At 43.7% G+C, this 22,032-nt stretch overlaps 1 long non-coding RNA gene across 3 annotated transcripts in view; it reads right to left on the bottom strand.

The window, feature by feature from the left end:
• The window catches only part of LOC307181269, a 1,277,915-nt gene that overhangs the window by 12,920 nt on the left and 1,242,963 nt on the right, over positions 1-22,032 (bottom strand). The window contains exon 8 of one of the 3 annotated variants that reach the window (XR_013826283.1): positions 21,807-21,825. The exons of the other annotated variants lie outside the window; for them this stretch is intronic. This is a non-coding gene — a long non-coding RNA (uncharacterized lncRNA). Of the gene's footprint in view, positions 1-21,806; positions 21,826-22,032 lie in introns of those variants that run through there. 3 annotated transcript variants of the gene reach the window in all.

The following is a 22,032-nucleotide window of genomic DNA, read 5'->3' as shown; positions in this document are numbered from 1 at the left end:
GTACCTGACTAGTAAGTGTCTTAAAACCTATGGATTGCTATGTCTCCAAAAGAGAATCAAGCGTGTGTACAGGGGCATAAATGCAGCAGTGATACGATTGGAGAGGTTCGGTGAGCAAATGAAGACCCTTTGAAGTCATATTGCATGGTACCCATTCCAAGGGTTTCAACTACTCAGGTTTAAGGTATTCTTCCTTCAGCTAAAACATGCATGTGGAACCTAGAGTATGATCAACCATGTGATCGGGAGATATGTTCAAATATGTCTCAGTTTTCGTAGCCTGGTACTCGGGTGCAACATTCCAGACACTTTACTAACACTCTCCCGACTTGGAGACTCAGTCCCTTTAACCTCCTGTTTGGCCCAGTTTTCAATTTCTGCGGAAGATGAACAGGAATAGCGAGAACCAATGAGAGACTAGCTGGAGGTGTCTGGACGGGCAAATTTAACTCTCATTTCCCACCAGGAAGAGGAAATAACCAAAGACTCAGCATGCCATGCCGGAACCAGATTAGGGCCTGAAGCCACCCTGCGGTGTTGCGGCCAGCTCACAAGAAAGCGAGTTGAAGAAAGGAGCTCAGGGGCACTGTAATTCACAAACCTGCAGAGTTATAAATGACAGCTATCGTCCAAAAATAGACTGAAGTAAGGCTGTCAAGAGGACTTGAAAGCGGGGCAGAATTGCAGGAAACCGATTTCAGGAGGTAGACTGGAATTGCATTGAAAGCATAGGAAAAGAGGCAGAACGTCCACAATGATGCACTTGGCCAAAAAGGGCGTATGCGTTTTTTCCTGAATATATTCAGGAAAAAACGCATACGCCCTTTTTGGCCAACCAAGCAAGCTTGCAAAGGAAACCTGCACTACAATGAAGTCTCACTTCCACCCGGTCAAAAGGGCCATCTGAAAAAAGTGTAAAATCCAGAAAGGCAGGACAGGCCATGGAGAACTGGGAGCCTTGTTATGCTGATGGGCGGGATGTAAATTGCCAACAGACACTTGGGAGAAGTGTATGGTGTTTCCTGAAACATCTAAAAAACAAAGCAACAGAGCCTAGGGCACTTCCAATTATGGTCCCATAGCTTAGGGAAGTTTAAATCAAAAAGACACAGCCACCCCAAAATTTGGGACGCCTCTGTTTACAAGAACCTCGTTTACAGTACAAGTTCAACATCGCAGAAAGTGAAAAATGGATAAAGAACTTGTGGTACTTACGTACAATGCAGTATCACTCAGCAATGAAATCTATGTCATCAGGCCCTTAGCAGCACAATGAGTGGATTCAGGTACGATGATTCTAACTGAAATAAGTCACACAGAAAAAGAAACATCATAAGATATCAGTAATACACGGAATGTAAACTTGGCTACACAGGAACTGAATTACAGAACAGAACAGGGTCTCAAATTTAGAAAACCAACTTATGCTTGCTTAAGGGGAAAGGTGAGTTGGGGAGCTGCATAAAACCAGAGATTGAAATGAGCACAGATAAAGTTCCTTAAGCCAAATATGGAATAGACAAGAGCTACTCCTTGCTCAACGAAATGGACTCAACACCGCATATTAAACGCCTAAGAATGTACCTGACTAGTAAGTATCTTAAAACCTATGGATTGCTATGTCTCCAAAAGAGAATCAAGCGTGTGTACAGGGGCATAAACGCAGCAGTGATAGGATTGGAGAGGTTCGGTGAGCAAATGAAGACCCTTTGAAGTCATATTGCATGGTACCCATTCCACGGGTTTCACCTACCCAGGTTTAAGGTATTCTTCCTTCAGCTAAAACATGCATGTGGAACCTAGAGTATGATCAACCATGTGATCGGGAGACGTGTTCAAATATGTCTCAGATTTCGTACCCTGGTACTCGGGTGCAACATTCCAGACGCTTTACTAACACTCTCCCGACTTGGAGAGTCAGTCCCTTTAACCTCCTGTTTGGCCCAGTTTCCAATTTCTGCGGAAGATGAACAGGAATAGCGAGAACCAATGAGAGACTAGCTGGAGGTGTCTGGACGGGCAAATTTAACTCTCATTTCCCACCAGGAAGAGGAATTAACCAAAGGCTCAGCGTGCCGTGCTGGAACCAGATTAGGGCCTGAAGCCATCCTGCGGTGTTGCGGCCAGCTCAAAAGAAAGCGAGTTGAAGAAAGGAGCTCAGGGGCACTGTTATTCACAAACCTGCAGAGTTATAAATGCCAGCTATCATCCAAAAATATACTGAAGTAAGGCTGCCAAGAGGACTTGAAAGCGGGGCAGAATTGCAGGAAACCGATTTCAGGAGGTAGACTGGAATTGCATTGAAAGCATAGGAAAAGAGGCAGAACGTCCACAATGATGCACTTGGCCAAAAAGGGCGTATGCGTTTTTTCCTAAATATATTCAGGAAAAAACACATACGCCCTTTTTGGCCAACCAAGCAAGCTTGCAAAGGAAATCTGCACTACAATGAAGTCTCACTTCCCCCCGGTCAAAAGGGCCATGTGAAAAAAGTGTAAAATCCAGAAAGGCAGGACAGGCCATGGAGAACTGGGAGCCTTGTTATGCTGATGGGCGGGATGTAAATTGCCAACAGACACTCCGCAGAAGTGTATGGTGTTTCCTGAAACATCTAAAAAACAAAGCAACAGAGCCTAGGGCACTTCCACTTATGGTCCTATAGCTTAGGGAAATTAAAATCAAAAAGACACAGCCACCCCAAAGTTTGGGACGCCTCTGTTTACAAGAACCTCGTTTACAGTACAAGTTCAACATCGCAGAAAGTGAAAAATGGATAAAGAAGTTGTGGTATTTACTTACAAAGCAATATCACTCAGCAATGAAATCTATGTCATCAGGCCCTTAGCAGCACAATGAGTGGATTCAGGTATGATGATTCTAACTGAAAAAAGTCACACAGAAAAAGAAACATCATAAGATATCGGTAATACACGCAATAAACTTGGCTACACAGGAAATGAATTACAGAACAGAACAGGGTCTCAAATTTAGAAAACCAACTTATGCTTAATTAAGGGTAAAGGTGAGTTGGGGTGCTGCATAAAACCAGAGATCGAAATGAGCACAGATAAAGTTCCTTAAGCCAAATATGGAATAGACAAGAGCTACTCCTTGCTCAACAAAATGGACTCAACACCCCATATTAAACGCCTAAGAATGTACCTGACTAGTAAGTATCTTAAAACCTATGGATTGCTATGTCTCCGAAAGAGAATCAAGCATGTGTACAGGGGCATAAACGCAGCAGTGATAGGATTGGAGAGGTTCGGTGAGCAAATGAAGACCCTTTGAAGTCATATTGCATGGTACCCATTCCACGGTTTTCTACTACCCAGGTTTAAGGTATTCTTCCTTCAGCTAAAACATGCATGTGGAACCTAGAGTATGATCAACCATGTGATCGGGAGACATGTTCAAACATGTCTCAGTTTTCGTACCCTGGTACTCGGGTGCAACATTCCAGACGCTTTACTAACACTCTCCCGACTTGGAGAGTCAGTCCCTTTAACCTCCTGTTTGGCCCAGTTTGCAATTTCTGCGGAAGATGAACAGGAATAGCGAGAACCAATGAGAGGCTAGCTGGAGGTGTCTGGACGGGCAAATTTAACTCTCATTTCCCACCAGGAAGAGGAATTAACCAAAGGCTCAGCGTGCCGTGCCAGAACCAGATTAGGGCCTGAAGCCATCCTGCGGTGTTGCGGCCAGGTCACAAGAAAGCGAGTTGAAGAAAGGAGCTCAGGGGCACTGTAATTCACAAACCTGCAGAGTTATAAATGACAGCTATCGTCCAAAAATAGACTGAAGTAAGGCTGCCAAGAGGACTTGAAAGCGGGGCAGAATTGCAGGAAACCAATTTCAGGAGGTAGACTGGAATTGCATTGAAAGCATAGGAAAAGAGGCAGAACGTCCACAATGATGCAATTGGCCAAAAAGGGCATATGCGTTTTTTCCTGAATATATTCAGGAAAAAACGCATAAGCCCTTTTTGGCCAACCAAGCAAGCTTGCAAAGGAAATCTGCACTACAATGAAGTCTCACTTCCCCCCGGTCAAAAGGGCCATCTGAAAAAAGTGTAAAATCCAGAAAGGCTGGACAGGCCATGGAGAACTGGGAGCCTTGTTATGCTGATGGGCGGGATGTAAATTGCCAACAGACACTCGGGAGAAGTGTATGGTGTTTCATGAAACATCTAAAAAACAAAGCAACAGAGCTTAGGGCACTTCCACTTAGGGTCCTATAGCTTAGGCAAATTAAATTCAAAAAGACACAGCCATCCCAAAGTTTGGGACGGCTCTGTTTACAAGAAACTCGTTTACAGTACAAGTTCAACATCGCAGAAAGTGAAAAATGGATAAAGAAGTTGTGGTATTTACTTACAAAGCAATATCACTCAGCAATGAAATCTATGTCATCAGGCCCTTAGGAGCACAATGAGTGGATTCAGGTACGATGATTCTAACTGAAATAAGTAACACAGAAAAAGAAACATCATAAGATATCACTAATACACGGAATGTAAACTTGGCTACACAGGAACTGAATTACAAAACATAACAAGGTCTCAAATTTAGAAAACCAACTTATGCTTGATTAAGGGAAAAGGTGAGTTGGGGTGCTGCATAAAACCAGAGATTGAAATGAGCACAGATAAAGTTCCTTAAGCCAAATATGGAATAGACAAGAGCTACTCCTTGCTCAACGAAATGGACTCAACACCCCATATTAAACGCCTAAGAATGTACCTGACTAGTAAGTATCTTAAAACCTATGGATTGCTATGTCTCCGAAAGGGAATCAAGCATGTGTACAGGGACATAAACACAGCAGTGATAGGATTGGAGAGGTTCGGTGAGCAAATGAAGACCCTTTGAAGTCATATTGCATGGTACCCATTCCACGGGTTTCAACTACCCAGGTTTAAGGTATTCTTCCTTCAGCTAAAACATGCATGTGGAACCTAGAGTATGATCAACCATGTGATCGGGAGACGTGTTCAAATATGTCTCAGTTTTCCTCCCCTGGTACTCGGGTGCAACATTCCAGACGCTTTACTAACACTCTCACCACTTGGAGAGTCAGTCCCTTTAACCTCCTCTTTGGCCCAGTTTGCAATTTCTGCGGAAGATGAACAGGAATAGCGAGAACCAATGAGAGACTAGCTGGAGGTGTCTGGACGGGCAAATTTAACTCTCATTTCCCACCAGGAAGAGGAAGTAACTAAAGGCTCACCGTGCCACGCCGGAACCAGATTAGGGCCTGAAGCCATCCTGTGGTGTTGCGGCCAGCTCACAAGAAAGCGAGTTGAAGAAAGGAGCTCAAGGTCACTGTAATTCACAAACCTGCAGAGTTATAAATGACAGCTATCGTCCAAAAATATACTGAAGTAAGGCTGCCAAGAGGACTTGAAAGTGGGGCAGAATTGCAGGAAACCGATTTCAAGAGGTAGACTGGAATTGCATTGAAAGCATAGGAAAAGAGGCAGAATGTCCACAATGATGCACTTGGCCAAAAAGGGCGTATGCGTTTTTTCCTGAATATATTCAGGAAAAAACGCATAAGCCCTTTTTGGCCAACCAAGCAAGCTTGCAAAGGAAATCTGCACTACAATGAAGTCTCACTTCCCCCCGGTCAAAAGGGTCATCTGAAAAAAGTGTAAAATCCAGAAAGGCAGGACAGGCCATGGAGAACTGGGAGCCTTGTTATGCTGATGGGCGGGATGTAAATTGCCAACAGACACTTGGGAGAAGTGTATGGTGTTTCCTGAAACATCTAAAAAACAAAGCAACCGAGCCTAGGGCACTTCCACTTATGGTCCTATAGCTTAGGGAAATTAAAATCAAAAAGACACAGCCACCCGAAAGTTTGGGACGCCTCTGTTAACAAGAACCTCGTTTACCGTACAAGTTCAATATCACAGAAAGTGAAAAATGGATAAAGAACTTGCGGTACTTACGAACAATGCAGTATCACTCAGCAATGAAATCTATGTCATCAGGCCCTTAGCAGCACAATGAGTGGATTCAGGTATGATGATTCTAACTGAAATAAGTCACACAGAAAAAGAAACATCATAAGATATCAGTAATATACGGAATAAACTTGGCTACACAGGAAATGAATTACAGAACAGAACAGGGTCTCAAATTTAGAAAACCAACTTATGCTTGCTTAAGGGTAAAGGTGAGTTGGGGTGCTGCATAAAACCAGAGATTGAAATGAGCACAGATAAAGTTCCTTAAGCCAAATATGGAATAGACAAGTGCTACATCTTGCTCAATGAAATGGACTCAACACCGCATAATAAACGCCTAAGAATGTACCTGACTAGTAAGTATCTTAAAAGCTATGGATTCCTATGTCTCCGAAAGGGAATCCACCATGTGTACAGGGGCATAAGCGCAGCAGTGATAGGATTGGAGAGGTTCGGTGAGCAAATGAAGACCCTTTGAAGTCATATTGCATGGTACCCATTTAACGGGTTTCAAATACCCAGGTTTAAGGTATTCTTCCTTCAGCTAAAACATGCATGTGGAACCTAGAGTATGATCAACCATGTGAACGGGAGACATGTTCAAATATGTCTCAGTTTTCCTACCCTGGTACTCGGGTGCAACATTCCAGACGCTTTACTAACACTCTCCCCACTTGGAGAGTCAGTCCCTTTAACCTCCTGTTTCGCCCAGTTTGCAATTTCTGCGGAAGATGAACAGGAATAGCGAAAACCAATGACAGACTAGCTGGAGGTGTCTGGACGGGCAAATTTAACTCTCATTTCCCACCAGGAAGAGGAAATAACCAAAGGCTCAGCGTGCCGTGCCGGAACCAGATTAGGGCCTGAAGCCAACCTGCGGTGTTGCGGCCAGCTCACAAGAAAGCGAGTTGAAGAAAGGGGCTCAGGGGCACTGTAATTCACAAACCTGCAGAGTTATAAATGACAGCTATCGTCCAAAAATAGACTGAAGTAAGGCTGCCAAGAGGACTTGAAAGCGGGGCAGAATTGCAGGAAACCGATTTCAGGAGGTAGACTGGAATTGCATTGAAAGCATAGGAAAAGAGGCAGAACGTCCACAATGATGCACTTGGCCAAAAAGGGCGTATGCGTTTTTTCCTGAATATATTCAGGAAAAAACGCATACGCCCTTTTTGGCCAACCAAGCAAGCTTGCAAAGGAAATCTGCACTACAATGAAGTCTCACTTCCCCCCGTCAAAAGGGCGATCTGAAAAAAGTGTAAAATCCAGAAAGGCAGGACAGGCCATGGAGAACTGGGAGACTTTTTATGCTGATGGGCGGGATGTAAATTGCCAACAGACACTCGGGAGAAGTGTATGGTGTTTCCTGAAACATCTAAAAAACAAAGCAACAGAGCCTAGGGCACTTCCACTTATGGTCCTATAGCTTAGGGAAATTAAAATCAAAAAGACACAGCCACCCCAAAGTTTGGAATGGCTCTGTTTACAAGAACCTCGTTTACAGTACAAGTTCAACATCGCAGAAAGTGAAAAATGGATAAAGAAGTTGTGGTATTTACGTATAAAGCAATATCACTCAGCAAAGAAATCTATGTCATCAGGCCCTTAGCAGCACAATGAGTGGATTCAGGTACGATGATTCTAACTGAAATAAGTCACACAGAAAAAGAAACATCATAAGATATCACTAATACACGGAATGTAAACTTGGCTACACAGGAAGTGAATTACAGAACAGAACAGGGTCTCAAATTTAGAAAACCAACTTATGCTTGCTTAAGGGTAAAGGTGAGTTGGGTTGCTGCATAAAACCAGAGATCGAAATGAGCACAGATAAAGTTCCTTAAGCCAAATATGGAATAGACAAGAGCTACTCCTTGCTCAACGAAATGGACTCAACACCCCATATTAAACGCCTAAGAATGTACCTGACTAGTAAGTATCTTAAAACCTATGGATTGCTATGTCTCCGAAAGAGAATCAAGCATGTGTACAGGGGCATAAACACAGCACTGATAGGATTGGAGAGGTTCGGTGAGGAAATGAAGACCCTTTGAAGTCATATTGCATGGTACCCATTCCACGGGTTTCAACTACCCAGGTTTAAGGTATTCTTCCTTCACCTAAAACATGCATGTGGAACGTAGAGTATGATCAACCATGTGATCGGGAGACGTGTTCAAATATGTCTCAGATTTCGTACCCTGGTACTCGGGTGCAACATTCCAGACGCTTTACTAACACTCTCCCGACTTGGAGAGTTAGTCCCTTTAACCTCCTGTTTGGCCCAGTTTGCAAATTCTGTGGAAGATGAACAGGAATAGCGAGAAGCAATGAGAGACTAGCTGGAGGTGTCTGGACGGGCAAATTTAACTCTCATTTCCCACCAGGAAGAGGAATTAACCAAAGGCTCAGTGTGCCGTGCCGGAACCAGATTAGGGCCTGAAGCCATCCTGCGGTGTTGCGGCCAGCTCACAAGAAAGCCAGTTGAAGAAAGGAGGTCGGGGGCACTGTAATTCACAAACCTGCAGAGTTATAAATGACAGCTATCGTCCAAAAATATACTGAAGTAAGGCTGCCAAGAGGACTTGAAAGCGGGGCAGAATTGCAGGAAACCGATTTCAGGAGGTAGACTGGATTTGCATTGAAAGCATAGGAAAAGAGGCAGAGTGTCCACAATGATGCACTTGGCCAAAAAGGGCGTATGCGTTTTTTCCTGAATATATTCAGGAAAAAACGCATACGCCCTTTTTGGCCAACCAAGCAAGCTTGCAAAGGAAATCTGCACTACAATGAAGTCTCACTTCCCCCCGGTCAAACGGGCCATCTGAAAACAGTGTAAAATCCAGAAAGGCAGGACAGGCCATGGAGAACTGGGAGCCCTGTTATGCTGATGGGCGGGATGTAAATTGCCAACAGACACTCGGGAGAAGTGTATGGTGTTTCCTGAAACATCTAAAAAACAAAGCAACAGAGCCTAGGGCACTTCCACTTATGGTCCTATAGCTTAGGGAAATTAAAATCAAAAAGACACAGCCACCCCAAAGTTTGGGACGCCTCTGTTTACGAGAACCGCGTTTACCGTACAAGTTCAATATCACAGAAAGTGAAAAATGGATAAAGAACTTGTGGTACTTACGTACAATGCAGTATCACTCAGCAATGAAATCTATGTCATCAGGCCCGTAGCAGCATAATGAGTGGATTCAGGTACGATGATTCTAACTGAAATAAGTCACACAGAAAAAGAAACATCATAAGATATCACTAATACACGGAATGTAAACTTGGCTACACAGGAACTGAATTCCAAAACAGAACAGGGTCTCAAATTTAGAAAATCAACTTATGCTTCCTTAAGGGGAAAGGTGAGTTGGGGTGCTGCATAAAACCAGAGATTGAAATGAGCACAGATAAAGTTCCTTAAGCCAAATATGGAATAGACAAGAGCTACTCCTTGCTCAACGAAATGGACTCAACACCCCATATTAAACGCCTAAGAATGTACCTGACTAGTAAGTATCTTAAAACCTATGGATTGCTATGTCTCCAAAAGAGAATCAAGTGTGTGTACAGGGGCATAATCGCAGCAGTGATAGGATTGGAGAGGTTCGGTGAGCAAATGAAGACCCTTTGAAATCATATTGCATGGTACCCATTACACGGGTCTCAACTCTCCAGGTTTAAGGTATTCTTCCTTCAGCTAAAACATGCATGTGGAACCCAGAGTATGATCAACCATGTGAACGGGAGATGTGTTCAAATATGTCTCAGTTTTCCTCCCCTGGTACTCGGGTGCAACATTCCAGACGCTTTACTAACACTCACCCCACTTGGAGAGTCAGCGCCTTTAACTTCCTGTTTGGCCCAGTTTGCAATTGCTGCGGAAGATGAACAGGAATAGGGAGAACAAATGAGAGACTAGCTGGAGGTGTCTGGACAGGCAAATTTAACTCTCATTTCCCACCAGGAAGAGGAAATAACCAAAGGCTCAGCGTGCCATGCCGGAACCAGATTAGGGCCTGAAGCCATCCTGCGGTGTTGCGGCCAGCTCACAAGAAAGCGAGTTGAAGAAAGGAGCTCAGGGCACTGTAATTCACAAACCTGCAGAGTTATAAATGACAGCTATCGTCCAAAAATAGACTGAAGTAAGGCTGCCAAGAGGACTTGAACGGGGTAGAATTGCAGGAAACCGATTTCAGGAGGTAGACTGGAATTGCATTGAAAGCATAGGAAAAGAGGCAGAGCGTCCACAATGATGCACTTGGCCAAAAAGGGCGTATGCGTTTTTTCCTGAATATATTCAGGAAAAAACGCATACGCCCTTTTTGGCTAACCAAGCAAGCTTGCAAAGGAAATCTGCACTACAATGAAGTCTCACTTCCCCCCGGTCAAACGGGCCATCTGAAAAAAGCGTAAAATCCAGAAAGGCAGGACAGGCCATGGAGAACTGGGAGCCTTGTTATGCTGATGGGCGGGATGTAAATTGCCAACAGACACTCTGGAGAAGTGTATGGTGTTTCCTGAAACATCTAAAAAACAAAGCAACAGAGCCTAGGGCACTTCCACTTATGGTCCTTTAGCTTAGGGAAATTAAAATCAAAAAGACACAGCCACCCCAAAGTTTGGGACGCCTCTGTTTACAAGAACTTCGGTTACCGTACAAGTTCAATATCACTGAAAGTGAAAAATGGATAAAGAACTTGTGGTACTTACGTACAATGCAGTATCACTCAGCAATGAAATCTATGTCATCAGGCCCGTAGCAGCATAATGAGTGGATTCAGGTATGATGATTCTAACTGAAATAAGTCACACAGAAAAAGAAACATCTTAAGATATCACTAATACACGGAATGTAAACTTGGCTACACAGGAACTGAATTACAGAACAGAACAGGGTCTCAAATTTAGAAAACCAACTTATGCTTGCTTAAGGGGAAAGGTGAGTTGGGGTGCTGCATAAAACCAGAGATCGAAATGAGCACAGATAAAGTTCCTTAAGCCAAATATGGAATAGACAAGAGCTACTCCTTGCTCAACGAAATGGACTCAACACCGCATATTAAACGCCTAAGAATGTACCTGACTAGTAAGTATCTTAAAACCTATGGATTGCTATGTCTCCGAAAGAGAATCAAGCATGTGTACAGGGGCATAAACGCAGCAGTGATAGGATTGGAGAGGTTCGGTGAGCAAATGAAGACCCTTTGAAGTCATATTGCATGGTACCCATTACACGGGTCTCAACTCTCCAGGTTTAAGGTATTCTTCCTTCAGCTAAAATATGCATGTGGAACCCAGAGTATGATCAACCGTGTGAATCGGAGACGTGTTCAAATATGTCTCAGTTTTCCTCTCCTGGTACTCTTGTGCAACATTCCAGATGCTTTACTAACACTCTCCCCACTTGGAGAGTCAGCGCCTTTAACCACCTGTTTGGCCCAGTTTGCAATTTCTGCGGAAGAGGAACAGGAATAGGGAGAACCAATGAGACACTAGCTGGAGGTGTCTGGACACGCAAATTTAACTCTCATTTCCCACCAGGAAGAGGAAATAACCAAAGGCTCAGCGTGCCATACCGGAACAAGATTAGGGCCTGAAGCCATCCTGCGGTGTTGCGGCCAGCTCACAAGAAAGCGAGTTGAAGAAAGGAGCTCAGGGACACTGTAATTCACAAACCTGCAGAGTTATAAATGACAGCTATCGTCCAAAAATAGACTGAAGTAAGGCTGCCAAGAGGACTTGAAAGCGGGGCAGAATTGCAGGAAACCGATTTCAGGAGGTAGACTGGAATTGCATTGAAAGCATAGGAAAAGAGGCAGAACGTCCACAATGATGCACTTGGCCAAAAAGGGCGTATGCGTTTTTTCCTGAATATATTCAGGAAAAAACGCATACGCCCTTTTTGGCCAACCAAGCAAGCTTGCAAAGGAAATCTGCACTACAATGAAGTCTCACTTCCCCCCGGTTAAACGGGCCATCTGAAAAAAGCGTAAAATCCAGAAAGGCACGACAGGCCATGGAGAACTGAGAGCCTTGTTATGCTGATGGGCGGGATGTAAATTGCCAACAGACACTCGGGAGAAGTGTATGGTGTTTCCTGAAACATCTAAGAAACAAAGCAACAGAGCCTAGGGCACTTCCACTTATGGTCCTATAGCTTAGGGAAATTAAAATCAAAAAGACACAGCCACCCCAAAGTTTGGGACGCCTCTGTTTACAAGAACCTTGTTTACCGTACAAGTTCAATATCACAGAAAGTGAAAAATGGATAAAGAACTTGTGGTACTTACGTACAATGCAGTATCACTCAGCAATGAAATCTATGTCATCAGGCCCGTAGCAGCATAATGAGTGGATTCAGGTACGATGATTCTAACTGAAATAAGTCACACAGAAAAAGAAACATCATAAGATATCACTAATACACGGAATGTAAACTTGGCTACACAGGAACTGAATTCCAAAACAGAACAGGGTCTCAAATTTAGAAAACCAACTTATGCTTGCTTAAGGGGAAAGGTGAGTTGGGGTGCTGCATAAAACCAGAGATTGAAATGAGCACAGATAAATTTCCTTAAGCCAAATATGGAATAGAAAAGAGCTACTCCTTGCTCAACAAAATGGACTCAACACCCCATATTAAACGCCTAAGAATGTACCTGACTAGTATGTATCTTAAAACCTATGGATTGCTATGTCTCCAAAAGAGAATCAAGCGTGTGTACAGGGGCATAAACGCAGCAGTGATAGGATTGGAGAGGTTTGGTGAGCAAATGAAGACCCTTTGAAGTCATATTGCATGGTACCCATTCCACGGGTTTCAACTCTCCAGGTTTAAGGTATTCTTCCTTCAGCTAAAACATGCATGTGGAACCTAGAGTATGATCAACCATGTGATCGGGAGACGTGTTCAAATATGTGTCAGTTTTCCTCCCCTGGTACTCGCGTGCAACATTCCAGACGCTTTACTAACACTCTCCCGACTTGGAGAGTCAGTGCCTTTAACCTCCTGTTTGGCCCAGTTTGCAATTTCTGCGGAAGATGAACAGGAAGAGCGAGAACCAATGAGAGACTAGCTGGAGGTGTCTGGACTGGCAAATTTAACTCTCATTTCCCACCAGGAAGAGGAATTAACCAAAGGTTCAGCGTGCCGTGCCGGAACCAGATTAGGGCCTGAAGCCATCCTGCGGTGTTGCGGCCAGGTCACAAGAAAGCGAGTTGAAGAAAGGATCTCAGGGACACTGTAATTCACAAACCTGCAGAGTTATAAATGACAGCTATCGTCCAAAAATATACTGAAGTAAGGCTGCCAAGAGGACTTGAAAGCGGGGCAGAATTGCAGGAAACCGATTTCAGGAGGTAGACTGGAATTGCATTGAAAGCATAGGAAAAGGGGCAGAGCGTCCACAATGATGCACTTGGCCAAAAAGGGCGTATGCGTTTTTTCCTGAATATATTCAGGAAAAAACGCATAAGCCCTTTTTGGCCAACCAAGCAAGCTTGCAAAGGAAATCTGCACTACAATGAAGTCTCACTTCCCCCCGGTCAAAAGGGCCATGTGAAAAAAGTGTAAAATCCAGAAAGGCAGGACAGGCCATGGAGAACTGGGAGCCTTGTTATGCTGATGGGCGGGATGTAAATTGCCAACAGACACTCCGCAGAAGTGTATGGTGTTTCCTGAAACATCTAAAAAACAAAGCAACAGAGCCTAGGGCACTTCCACTTATGGTCCTATAGCTTAGGGAAATTAAAATCAAAAAGACACAGCCACCCCAAAGTTTGGGACGCCTCTGTTTACAAGAACCTCGTTTACAGTACAAGTTCAACATCGCAGAAAGTGAAAAATGGATAAAGAAGTTGTGGTATTTACTTACAAAGCAATATCACTCAGCAATGAAATCTATGTCATCAGGCCCTTAGCAGCACAATGAGTGGATTCAGGTATGATGATTCTAACTGAAAAAAGTCACACAGAAAAAGAAACATCATAAGATATCGGTAATACACGCAATAAACTTGGCTACACAGGAAATGAATTACAGAACAGAACAGGGTCTCAAATTTAGAAAACCAACTTATGCTTAATTAAGGGTAAAGGTGAGTTGGGGTGCTGCATAAAACCAGAGATCGAAATGAGCACAGATAAAGTTCCTTAAGCCAAATATGGAATAGACAAGAGCTACTCCTTGCTCAACAAAATGGACTCAACACCGCATATTAAACGCCTAAGAATGTACCTGACTAGTAAGTATCTTAAAACCTATGGATTGCTATGTCTCCGAAAGAGAATCAAGCATGTGTACAGGGGCATAAACGCAGCAGTGATAGGATTGGAGAGGTTCGGTGAGCAAATGAAGACCCTTTGAAGTCATATTGCATGGTACCCATTCCACGGTTTTCTACTACCCAGGTTTAAGGTATTCTTCCTTCAGCTAAAACATGCATGTGGAACCTAGAGTATGATCAACCATGTGATCGGGAGACATGTTCAAACATGTCTCAGTTTTCGTACCCTGGTACTCGGGTGCAACATTCCAGACGCTTTACTAACACTCTCCCGACTTGGAGAGTCAGTCCCTTTAACCTCCTGTTTGGCCCAGTTTGCAATTTCTGCGGAAGATGAACAGGAATAGCGAGAACCAATGAGAGGCTAGCTGGAGGTGTCTGGACGGGCAAATTTAACTCTCATTTCCCACCAGGAAGAGGAATTAACCAAAGGCTCAGCGTGCCGTGCCAGAACCAGATTAGGGCCTGAAGCCATCCTGCGGTGTTGCGGCCAGGTCACAAGAAAGCGAGTTGAAGAAAGGAGCTCAGGGGCACTGTAATTCACAAACCTGCAGAGTTATAAATGACAGCTATCGTCCAAAAATAGACTGAAGTAAGGCTGCCAAGAGGACTTGAAAGCGGGGCAGAATTGCAGGAAACCAATTTCAGGAGGTAGACTGGAATTGCATTGAAAGCATAGGAAAAGAGGCAGAACGTCCACAATGATGCAATTGGCCAAAAAGGGCATATGCGTTTTTTCCTGAATATATTCAGGAAAAAACGCATAAGCCCTTTTTGGCCAACCAAGCAAGCTTGCAAAGGAAATCTGCACTACAATGAAGTCTCACTTCCCCCCGGTCAAAAGGGCCATCTGAAAAAAGTGTAAAATCCAGAAAGGCTGGACAGGCCATGGAGAACTGGGAGCCTTGTTATGCTGATGGGCGGGATGTAAATTGCCAACAGACACTCGGGAGAAGTGTATGGTGTTTCATGAAACATCTAAAAAACAAAGCAACAGAGCTTAGGGCACTTCCACTTAGGGTCCTATAGCTTAGGCAAATTAAATTCAAAAAGACACAGCCATCCCAAAGTTTGGGACGGCTCTGTTTACAAGAACCTCGTTTACAGTACAAGTTCAACATCGCAGAAAGTGAAAAATGGATAAAGAAGTTGTGGTATTTACTTACAAAGCAATATCACTCAGCAATGAAATCTATGTCATCAGGCCCTTAGGAGCACAATGAGTGGATTCAGGTACGATGATTCTAACTGAAATAAGTAACACAGAAAAAGAAACATCATAAGATATCACTAATACACGGAATGTAAACTTGGCTACACAGGAACTGAATTACAAAACATAACAAGGTCTCAAATTTAGAAAACCAACTTATGCTTGATTAAGGGAAAAGGTGAGTTGGGGTGCTGCATAAAACCAGAGATTGAAATGAGCACAGATAAAGTTCCTTAAGCCAAATATGGAATAGACAAGAGCTACTCCTTGCTCAACGAAATGGACTCAACACCCCATATTAAACGCCTAAGAATGTACCTGACTAGTAAGTATCTTAAAACCTATGGATTGCTATGTCTCCGAAAGGGAATCAAGCATGTGTACAGGGACATAAACACAGCAGTGATAGGATTGGAGAGGTTCGGTGAGCAAATGAAGACCCTTTGAAGTCATATTGCATGGTACCCATTCCACGGGTTTCAACTACCCAGGTTTAAGGTATTCTTCCTTCAGCTAAAACATGCATGTGGAACCTAGAGTATGATCAACCATGTGATCGGGAGACGTGTTCAAATATGTCTCAGTTTTCCTCCCCTGGTACTCGGGTGCAACATTCCAGACGCTTTACTAACACTCTCACCACTTGGAGAGTCAGTCCCTTTAACCTCCTCTTTGGCCCAGTTTGCAATTTCTGCGGAAGATGAACAGGAATAGCGAGAACCAATGAGAGACTAGCTGGAGGTGTCTGGACGGGCAAATTTAACTCTCATTTCCCACCAGGAAGAGGAAGTAACTAAAGGCTCACCGTGCCACGCCGGAACCAGATTAGGGCCTGAAGCCATCCTGTGGTGTTGCGGCCAGCTCACAAGAAAGCGAGTTGAAGAAAGGAGCTCAAGGTCACTGTAATTCACAAACCTGCAGAGTTATAAATGACAGCTATCGTCCAAAAATATACTGAAGTAAGGCTGCCAAGAGGACTTGAAAGTGGGGCAGAATTGCAGGAAACCGATTTCAAGAGGTAGACTGGAATTGCATTGAAAGCATAGGAAAAGAGGCAGAATGTCCACAATGATGCACTTGGCCAAAAAGGGCGTATGCGTTTTTTCCTGAATATATTCAGGAAAAAACGCATAAGCCCTTTTTGGCCAACCAAGCAAGCTTGCAAAGGAAATCTGCACTACAATGAAGTCTCACTTCCCCCCGGTCAAAAGGGTCATCTGAAAAAAGTGTAAAATCCAGAAAGGCAGGACAGGCCATGGAGAACTGGGAGCCTTGTTATGCTGATGGGCGGGATGTAAATTGCCAACAGACACTTGGGAGAAGTGTATGGTGTTTCCTGAAACATCTAAAAAACAAAGCAACCGAGCCTAGGGCACTTCCACTTATGGTCCTATAGCTTAGGGAAATTAAAATCAAAAAGACACAGCCACCCGAAAGTTTGGGACGCCTCTGTTAACAAGAACCTCGTTTACCGTACAAGTTCAATATCACAGAAAGTGAAAAATGGATAAAGAACTTGCGGTACTTACGAACAATGCAGTATCACTCAGCAATGAAATCTATGTCATCAGGCCCTTAGCAGCACAATGAGTGGATTCAGGTATGATGATTCTAACTGAAATAAGTCACACAGAAAAAGAAACATCATAAGATATCAGTAATATACGGAATAAACTTGGCTACACAGGAAATGAATTACAGAACAGAACAGGGTCTCAAATTTAGAAAACCAACTTATGCTTGCTTAAGGGTAAAGGTGAGTTGGGGTGCTGCATAAAACCAGAGATTGAAATGAGCACAGATAAAGTTCCTTAAGCCAAATATGGAATAGACAAGTGCTACATCTTGCTCAATGAAATGGACTCAACACCGCATAATAAACGCCTAAGAATGTACCTGACTAGTAAGTATCTTAAAAGCTATGGATTCCTATGTCTCCGAAAGGGAATCCACCATGTGTACAGGGGCATAAGCGCAGCAGTGATAGGATTGGAGAGGTTCGGTGAGCAAATGAAGACCCTTTGAAGTCATATTGCATGGTACCCATTTAACGGGTTTCAAATACCCAGGTTTAAGGTATTCTTCCTTCAGCTAAAACATGCATGTGGAACCTAGAGTATGATCAACCATGTGAACGGGAGACATGTTCAAATATGTCTCAGTTTTCCTACCCTGGTACTCGGGTGCAACATTCCAGACGCTTTACTAACACTCTCCCCACTTGGAGAGTCAGTCCCTTTAACCTCCTGTTTCGCCCAGTTTGCAATTTCTGCGGAAGATGAACAGGAATAGCGAAAACCAATGACAGACTAGCTGGAGGTGTCTGGACGGGCAAATTTAACTCTCATTTCCCACCAGGAAGAGGAAATAACCAAAGGCTCAGCGTGCCGTGCCGGAACCAGATTAGGGCCTGAAGCCAACCTGCGGTGTTGCGGCCAGCTCACAAGAAAGCGAGTTGAAGAAAGGGGCTCAGGGGCACTGTAATTCACAAACCTGCAGAGTTATAAATGACAGCTATCGTCCAAAAATAGACTGAAGTAAGGCTGCCAAGAGGACTTGAAAGCGGGGCAGAATTGCAGGAAACCGATTTCAGGAGGTAGACTGGAATTGCATTGAAAGCATAGGAAAAGAGGCAGAACGTCCACAATGATGCACTTGGCCAAAAAGGGCGTATGCGTTTTTTCCTGAATATATTCAGGAAAAAACGCATACGCCCTTTTTGGCCAACCAAGCAAGCTTGCAAAGGAAATCTGCACTACAATGAAGTCTCACTTCCCCCCGTCAAAAGGGCGATCTGAAAAAAGTGTAAAATCCAGAAAGGCAGGACAGGCCATGGAGAACTGGGAGACTTTTTATGCTGATGGGCGGGATGTAAATTGCCAACAGACACTCGGGAGAAGTGTATGGTGTTTCCTGAAACATCTAAAAAACAAAGCAACAGAGCCTAGGGCACTTCCACTTATGGTCCTATAGCTTAGGGAAATTAAAATCAAAAAGACACAGCCACCCCAAAGTTTGGAATGGCTCTGTTTACAAGAACCTCGTTTACAGTACAAGTTCAACATCGCAGAAAGTGAAAAATGGATAAAGAAGTTGTGGTATTTACGTATAAAGCAATATCACTCAGCAAAGAAATCTATGTCATCAGGCCCTTAGCAGCACAATGAGTGGATTCAGGTACGATGATTCTAACTGAAATAAGTCACACAGAAAAAGAAACATCATAAGATATCACTAATACACGGAATGTAAACTTGGCTACACAGGAAGTGAATTACAGAACAGAACAGGGTCTCAAATTTAGAAAACCAACTTATGCTTGCTTAAGGGTAAAGGTGAGTTGGGTTGCTGCATAAAACCAGAGATCGAAATGAGCACAGATAAAGTTCCTTAAGCCAAATATGGAATAGACAAGAGCTACTCCTTGCTCAACGAAATGGACTCAACACCCCATATTAAACGCCTAAGAATGTACCTGACTAGTAAGTATCTTAAAACCTATGGATTGCTATGTCTCCGAAAGAGAATCAAGCATGTGTACAGGGGCATAAACACAGCACTGATAGGATTGGAGAGGTTCGGTGAGGAAATGAAGACCCTTTGAAGTCATATTGCATGGTACCCATTCCACGGGTTTCAACTACCCAGGTTTAAGGTATTCTTCCTTCACCTAAAACATGCATGTGGAACGTAGAGTATGATCAACCATGTGATCGGGAGACGTGTTCAAATATGTCTCAGATTTCGTACCCTGGTACTCGGGTGCAACATTCCAGACGCTTTACTAACACTCTCCCGACTTGGAGAGTTAGTCCCTTTAACCTCCTGTTTGGCCCAGTTTGCAAATTCTGTGGAAGATGAACAGGAATAGCGAGAAGCAATGAGAGACTAGCTGGAGGTGTCTGGACGGGCAAATTTAACTCTCATTTCCCACCAGGAAGAGGAATTAACCAAAGGCTCAGTGTGCCGTGCCGGAACCAGATTAGGGCCTGAAGCCATCCTGCGGTGTTGCGGCCAGCTCACAAGAAAGCCAGTTGAAGAAAGGAGGTCGGGGGCACTGTAATTCACAAACCTGCAGAGTTATAAATGACAGCTATCGTCCAAAAATATACTGAAGTAAGGCTGCCAAGAGGACTTGAAAGCGGGGCAGAATTGCAGGAAACCGATTTCAGGAGGTAGACTGGATTTGCATTGAAAGCATAGGAAAAGAGGCAGAGTGTCCACAATGATGCACTTGGCCAAAAAGGGCGTATGCGTTTTTTCCTGAATATATTCAGGAAAAAACGCATACGCCCTTTTTGGCCAACCAAGCAAGCTTGCAAAGGAAATCTGCACTACAATGAAGTCTCACTTCCCCCCGGTCAAACGGGCCATCTGAAAACAGTGTAAAATCCAGAAAGGCAGGACAGGCCATGGAGAACTGGGAGCCCTGTTATGCTGATGGGCGGGATGTAAATTGCCAACAGACACTCGGGAGAAGTGTATGGTGTTTCCTGAAACATCTAAAAAACAAAGCAACAGAGCCTAGGGCACTTCCACTTATGGTCCTATAGCTTAGGGAAATTAAAATCAAAAAGACACAGCCACCCCAAAGTTTGGGACGCCTCTGTTTACGAGAACCGCGTTTACCGTACAAGTTCAATATCACAGAAAGTGAAAAATGGATAAAGAACTTGTGGTACTTACGTACAATGCAGTATCACTCAGCAATGAAATCTATGTCATCAGGCCCGTAGCAGCATAATGAGTGGATTCAGGTACGATGATTCTAACTGAAATAAGTCACACAGAAAAAGAAACATCATAAGATATCACTAATACACGGAATGTAAACTTGGCTACACAGGAACTGAATTCCAAAACAGAACAGGGTCTCAAATTTAGAAAATCAACTTATGCTTCCTTAAGGGGAAAGGTGAGTTGGGGTGCTGCATAAAACCAGAGATTGAAATGAGCACAGATAAAGTTCCTTAAGCCAAATATGGAATAGACAAGAGCTACTCCTTGCTCAACGAAATGGACTCAACACCCCATATTAAACGCCTAAGAATGTACCTGACTAGTAAGTATCTTAAAACCTATGGATTGCTATGTCTCCAAAAGAGAATCAAGTGTGTGTACAGGGGCATAATCGCAGCAGTGATAGGATTGGAGAGGTTCGGTGAGCAAATGAAGACCCTTTGAAATCATATTGCATGGTACCCATTACACGGGTCTCAACTCTCCAGGTTTAAGGTATTCTTCCTTCAGCTAAAACATGCATGTGGAACCCAGAGTATGATCAACCATGTGAACGGGAGATGTGTTCAAATATGTCTCAGTTTTCCTCCCCTGGTACTCGGGTGCAACATTCCAGACGCTTTACTAACACTCACCCCACTTGGAGAGTCAGCGCCTTTCACTTCCTGTTTGGCCCAGTTTGCAATTGCTGCGGAAGATGAACAGGAATAGGGAGAACAAATGAGAGACTAGCTGGAGGTGTCTGGACAGGCAAATTTAACTCTCATTTCCCACCAGGAAGAGGAAATAACCAAAGGCTCAGCGTGCCATGCCGGAACCAGATTAGGGCCTGAAGCCATCCTGCGGTGTTGCGGCCAGCTCACAAGAAAGCGAGTTGAAGAAAGGAGCTCAGGGCACTGTAATTCACAAACCTGCAGAGTTATAAATGACAGCTATCGTCCAAAAATATACTGAAGTAAGGCTGCCAAGAGGACTTGAACGGGGTAGAATTGCAGGAAACCGATTTCAGGAGGTAGACTGGAATTGCATTGAAAGCATAGGAAAAGAGGCAGAGCGTCCACAATGATGCACTTGGCCAAAAAGGGCGTATGCGTTTTTTCCTGAATATATTCAGGAAAAAACGCATACGCCCTTTTTGGCTAACCAAGCAAGCTTGCAAAGGAAATCTGCACTACAATGAAGTCTCACTTCCCCCCGGTCAAACGGGCCATCTGAAAAAAGCGTAAAATCCAGAAAGGCAGGACAGGCCATGGAGAACTGGGAGCCTTGTTATGCTGATGGGCGGGATGTAAATTGCCAACAGACACTCTGGAGAAGTGTATGGTGTTTCCTGAAACATCTAAAAAACAAAGCAACAGAGCCTAGGGCACTTCCACTTATGGTCCTTTAGCTTAGGGAAATTAAAATCAAAAAGACACAGCCACCCCAAAGTTTGGGACGCCTCTGTTTACAAGAACTTCGGTTACCGTACAAGTTCAATATCACTGAAAGTGAAAAATGGATAAAGAACTTGTGGTACTTACGTACAATGCAGTATCACTCAGCAATGAAATCTATGTCATCAGGCCCGTAGCAGCATAATGAGTGGATTCAGGTATGATGATTCTAACTGAAATAAGTCACACAGAAAAAGAAACATCTTAAGATATCACTAATACACGGAATGTAAACTTGGCTACACAGGAACTGAATTACAGAACAGAACAGGGTCTCAAATTTAGAAAACCAACTTATGCTTGCTTAAGGGGAAAGGTGAGTTGGGGTGCTGCATAAAACCAGAGATCGAAATGAGCACAGATAAAGTTCCTTAAGCCAA

Source organism: Stenella coeruleoalba (genome assembly GCF_951394435.1).
Source record: "Stenella coeruleoalba genome assembly, contig: scaffold_62, whole genome shotgun sequence".
NCBI lineage: Eukaryota > Metazoa > Chordata > Mammalia > Artiodactyla > Delphinidae > Stenella > Stenella coeruleoalba.
The sequence above is the reverse complement of the archived record's forward strand: the minus strand, read 5'-3'. Positions and strand labels throughout refer to the sequence as shown.